Below are 6,278 nucleotides of genomic sequence, written 5' to 3'. Positions count from 1 at the left end.
TTATACAGCAGCATTTCTTTGGTAATAATTGAATTATTAGTTTTGTTTGTCTTAATTTATGAATTTGTGTTGTCTTGCTTTCTTCCATCCATCCATCCATCTATCCATCCATCCATCGTGGTCGTGGGGAGCCTGGAGCCTATCCCAAGGGACTCGGGGCATGAGGCAGGGAACACCGTGGATGGGGTGCCATTCCATTGCAAGTCACAATCGCGCACACACAGACAATTTTGAAATGTCAATCAGGCTACAGCACATGTCTTTGGACATGGGGAGGAAACTGGAGTACCCAGAGGAAACCCCCGAAGCACGTGGAAAACATGCAAAGTCTGCACACACAGGTGGGAGGTGGGAATCAAACCCCCAACTCTGGAGGTGCATGGCAAACATGCTAACCACTAAGCCACTAAGCCCTGTCTCCTTTCTTTATTTTTCATATTCATTAATTAATGCCAATAATAATACATGACTGGGTTGTGCCGAATTTTCACCAAAAGGTATTCTTAATGGTATTCTTAATCCACAAGTCCATTCTACTGACGAACAGCTTTCGGTCATTGGCTGGACTAGACTAAAAGAGTCCTTTGAGATTTGTAACAAGTACTAAATAAAAATGGTAAGTAGCTTTATTTTTCTTTGAAATGTACTTAAATACTAGTACATGTATTCAGTTTCAGTAGCATGCAATTAAGTTGTAAATACCCAAAACAATAATACTTGGAGCAAAAGTAAAAGTATTGTAATGAAGTATAGTTATATATAGTAAGTAATTTCCACTGCTGTGTAGAAAGGTGGTGAAAATCAGACGAAGGTAGTGAAAGAAATTAAAAGAGAGAGCAAGAGAAATTAGTCACTTATTCAATATGATTTATGCCTCACTGTCTAAGCGCTTGTCTGGTTAAGTCCATAACGTACATTAATTACACAAAATTTAGATCCATTTTGATACCTTTTATAATTAAACCATGCATGATTTGCCTAGGCTGGCCATCCTCCCAGAGTATGGTTGGTGTGATTGAATTTTTAAGCTCCTCTATTCTATTCCCCCCTTCACTGTGTTCAGAGAAGCATATTTCATATTTCCAATGTTAAACGGATTTCTGGACCTTTTAATACACAGCTATGTTTAATCTTGTCTGCTTTTCCTTAAGCACATTCTCGGAATGGACATTAAGCTTTAGAACGAAGCGATACTTTGAAAAACAGGTTAAGAGGAGTTAAGTACCTGTCAGTCACACATATGACGATTCAACAGAGATGGACCAAAATTGACTTCCTCTATGAAATAGCAGGAATTTGGGGAATCTGGTCATCTTGTTAGATTTTTCTAATGAATGGCCATACTGCCAAAGCAGACAGTTAAAGCTCTGAGAATTTATTTGTGTCAAGGTATGGCTGAGGATTCTGGATAAAGCAGGTTTGACCTAAGGACTTAAATCAGTAAATCAGTAAGAGCCTAATTGGCCTGCAGGCATCAGTGAAATGCCAAATAACTTGAAGTGAACTGCACCCAAGTGGAGGACAGATAATGTGCTTAATGAAAATCTTCCTGACTTCTGCATTTTGTAGCTTAAATTTAATTAGCCTATGTGTAATTATTTGTAATGCACTATATGTGAATGAGAAAGGAAGAGAGAAGAAAAATTTGCCTCTCAGTGTCTAAAAACCTCACTGAAACCTGCATTTTATTCAATTAGAATTGTTTTGGTACTTAATATAAAAATGGTATACTTAAGTACCCTGAAATATTGAAATGCAACATGCTGCCCTGAGCATTGAATATAATGGTAGGAGGTTTTATCTTTCTTGTTAGGATATTTATGCCTAGTGGCAGTTTGCCTGTAGTGGCAAGTGGGGCAGAGCACCACCATATACACTCACTGGCCACTTTATTAGGAATGCATGTACAATTGAACATTCATTCAATTATCCAATCAACCAATCATGTTGGAGCAGTGCAATGTATAAAACCATGCAGATACGAAACAAGAACTTCAGTTGCTCAGTGTTCACATCAAACATCAGAATGGGGGAAAAATAGGAGTGACATGGTTACTGGTGCCAAATTGGTTGAATTAGGTATTCCAGAAACTCAAATGACTACTCTTTTCAACCGTGCTGAGCAGAAAATTATCTCAGAATGCACAACACTTTGAACCTTGAGGCTGATAGGCTATAACAGCTGAAGTCCATTTCAAGTTCCATTCCTTTCAGCCAAAAAAAAAAGGAATCTGAGGTGACAGTGAGCACAAGCCCACCAAAACTGGACAGCTGAAGATTGGAAAAATACCCATCTTCTTTCAATATTCAGCTTTTTTGAAAGGCAAAACTAAGCATCACTTGTATTGCACCACTTTTTGCCAAAAGTGCATAAGAATGAATTAAGCCAAGAAGTCATATTATCTCCTCAAAGCAGTATTGATGATAATTAATAATGAATTAAGGAACATATAATTAGGTCGACATCAGGAGTGAGTCGTTAAAATACAACAACAGTCTGTTAGAGGCATTCATGCATTATCATTTCAATGCAATAAATAGAAGCATACTATTAAAAAAAGAAGAGGCAAATGGGAATGAGCATAACAACAACAATAATAATAATAATAATAATAATAATAATAATAATAATAATAATAATAATAACAATAATGTTTTAATGAATAGTAAGTATCCACCAAATAAAATGAATAAGTTTCTAGAGATTTATATATTTATTTTGGAGATTTTTGGATTCTACTGCAGTCATATTCTACTTTGGCAATTGCATATTTCGAAAGCCTTTTTACAATATCACCTACAGGCACATGGATGTGCTTTGGTAGCATTTTGATTTCACACTGAGGTTTCTGGGGTCCTGCACTGGTATTGTGCATGTACTTTATGTCTTGGTTTATTACATTGTGCTCTCAGTTGGATTGGCCCGATATACTCTCACACCCTTAGATTGCTTTTTCCGGGTAATGTTTGTGCAATGTATACATCTCCAACAGAGCGAGTCTCGCTCCTCTGTCCTTCTATTCTGCTTCTATTACCCATTTCATACTTTTTTCTCCCTTTACCCATATGGTGTCTCTCAGTCCAACAAGAATTGTGCTGACCCCCCTGTTTGTTTGTTTTTTCACACAGGTCCTAGAAAGTTCCATTATGCTCTGATGATAGCAGAGAAATGGCATTTGAAATGGGTTTAGCCTTTAGCTGTGAGCCTTTAAGAACAAGTACAAGTACATGCACATACCGTACCTGATTCTGTTTATTTGTCAATTCTATGTTAAAAATTCATTGGTAAAGTTACAGTGCTGAAACAGCATTTATTTAATTCCCAGATGCTTTTATTCATCAAGTGAGTGGAACACAACCCAAGCATTTAGAGCCTTATTTAGAACTAGTGACTTACAAGTTATGTCTATTTTTAGGTGGGGAAAGTTGTGAGTAGTTAGATTTGGTTTACACAGCTGCTTAAGTTCATTTTCTAAGTGTGCCAAGAATCAAAATGATTCCAGATGTTTACAAGTTTTAAAACAAACAATACAAAGTTGCAGTAGACTCCTAAGGGGCCGTGTGAGAATATATTTCTTGAGACAATGCTGAAAAAAACGTTCCAAAAAAAGTTGGGACAAGGGCAATTTAGGACTAATAGCGATGAGACAAGAAGGTGATGTGAAACAAGTGAGGCAATCGTCTAATCATAGTATATAAGGAGACTCGAAAAAAGGCCTAGTCCTTCATGAGCAAGGATGGGTCGAGGCTCGTCAATCTGCCAACAGATGCTTCAGCGAATAATCCAACACTTTGAGAAAAACATTCCCCAAAGACAAATCAGTAGGATTTCGAGCATTTCACCTTCTACAGTGCACAATATAATTAAAAGATTAGTGGAATCCGGTTGAATCTCAGTGCGCAAAGGGCAAGGTCGAAAATCACTTCTGAATGTGCGTGATCTCCGAGCTCTCAGACGTCTTAAAAACCGTCATGAGTCTTTAAATGATATCCTGACATGGGTTCGGGAATACTTTGGTAAATTTTGTCAGTCAACACCATTTGCTGCTGCATCCACAGATGCAAGTTAAAGCTTTACTACACAAAGCAGAAGCCATACATCAGCACTGTCCAGAAGCACCACCAACTTCTCTGGGCTCAGCCTCATCTGAGATGGACAGTAGCCCAGTGGAATGGTGTGCTTTGGTCTGACGAGTCGACATTTCAAATAGTTTTTGGACAAAACAGCCGTCATGTTCGCTGGGCCAAAGAGGAAAAGGACCATCCAAGCTGTTATCAGCGTCAGGTCTAAAAGCCAGCGTCTGTCATGGTATGGGGGTGTATCAGTGCCCATGACATGAGTAACTTGCACATCTGTGAGGGCAGCATCAATGCAGAAAGATATGTACACATTTTGGAGCAACATATGCTGCCATCCAGAGCAGGACAACGAGAAACACATTTTGCCCAGATTACAAGCGCATGGTTGCGTAAGCAGAGCATGCAAGTGCTAGCATGGCCTGCCTGCAGTCCTGATCTGTCTCTGATTGAGAATGTGTGGTGCATTATGAGACACAAAATAAGGCAACAAAGGCCCCATGCAGTTGCACAGCTGAAGAAATGCATAATGGATGAATGGAGGAAAATTCCGCTTGCTAAAGTTAACCAAGTAGTGTCTTCACTCAACGCCCAAACGCTTTATAAATGTTATTAAAAGAAAAGGTGATGTTACGCAATGGTAAACAGTCGACTGTCCCAACCATTTTGGAGTGTGTTGCAGTCATCAGATTTAAAATTAGTGTATATTTTCAAAAATAAATTAAATTCACAAAGTAAAACATCAGATAATGTGTTAATAATGTGTTTCATCAAATAATGTGTTAATAATGAGTACAGGGTGAATTGAATTTTCAAATGACTCTTTGTTTTATTGCAATTTCTATACTGTCCCAACTTTTTCGGAATTGGGGATGTAGTTTCTAGATCATTTAGATAAATAATAGACTACTCTTACTTTTATCAGGCAACCCAGACTGAAATGTACACTTATCATTAAAAGGCTCTTCCTGTTTAGAGCTTTTAAATAATAAATAAATAAACAAACAAACAAACAAACAAACAAACAAACAAACAAATAAATAAATAAATATCTGAGGAGGAAGAAACATTGAGAGGAACCAGACACAGAAGGAACCCTCTTCCAGGTGACAGCGTTTAATGGGATTATAAATCTCTTTGTATACTATAAAGTTGAATGGTATTAAGTGTGTTGAAGGGATGAGCACAGTGCAGTCTGTGTGTTTAAAACAGTAGTTCTTAGGTACAAGTCTACAGTATTCAGGTAAAATCAGCAGTTCTTGGGAAGCACAATTTTTAGAGTAACCATGTGAGACCAGAGCAGCAGAAACTCCTGAGCTCGAGGTCACAATCTAACACAATTTAGAGATTTCCCTGTTCAAAGATACCCATTATAAATATAAACTGATGAGCTGAATCAAGTATCTTTGAATAGGAGAAATTGAGTTGTTTTATTTAGTTCAGTATATGATTTTCAGAAAGCTGACCTCTTGAGTCCCTTCATAGCACAAAAAAATGAGAGGAAAATATTCAAGAGAGTAAAGAGGGCTGCTTTGCTGGAAGGAAGTTGAACATTTCATGCTTGACATTTTTCTTTGTAATCTGTTATAACCTGTAGTTTAGATTGAACAGTTATCTTCAGGAGAATCCACATCTCTTTTTCCACCAACAGCCTCTGACATGGAAATCAGCCTCTCACATGGGGATCTACATTCACAGAAAAAGCAACAAGCAACCGTCATCTCAGTGCAACCCAGGAGATCATAGCTAAGGGAATCTGTTTACTTCTGTAACAGAATAAAACAGAAACCTTCAAAGCTTTCAAAATCTTTTGTACTCATTCCCTTTGTAATAAACCAGCTCAGTCTTCTTTGGGCTATCATTGACACACACACACACACACACACACACACACACACACACACACACACACACACACACACACACACACACATAATGGTTGCAATAATGTTTTTAAAGAAAAAAAAATGCTTTAAGGAAACATACTTATGCTCAAAGTATTCTTGTCCAAGCTCAGTCTTTTACAGCACAGACTAAAAGTGCCAAGGAAGCTGTCTCTAGGCTTTGAAGTAGTTACTAATGAGGCTTTGAGACTGAAACTATTTCTAATAAAGCTATCTAGCAAAGTTCACAGCTGTACTTACTGACAAGATGACAGAATGAGAGCAAAAGATACACTACAACAGACTCCTAACTAACAA

This window comes from Ictalurus punctatus, chromosome 23 (genome assembly GCF_001660625.3).
Source record: "Ictalurus punctatus breed USDA103 chromosome 23, Coco_2.0, whole genome shotgun sequence".
Classification (NCBI taxonomy): Eukaryota; Metazoa; Chordata; class Actinopteri; order Siluriformes; family Ictaluridae; genus Ictalurus; species Ictalurus punctatus.
The sequence above is the reverse complement of the archived record's forward strand: the minus strand, read 5'-3'. Positions refer to the sequence as shown.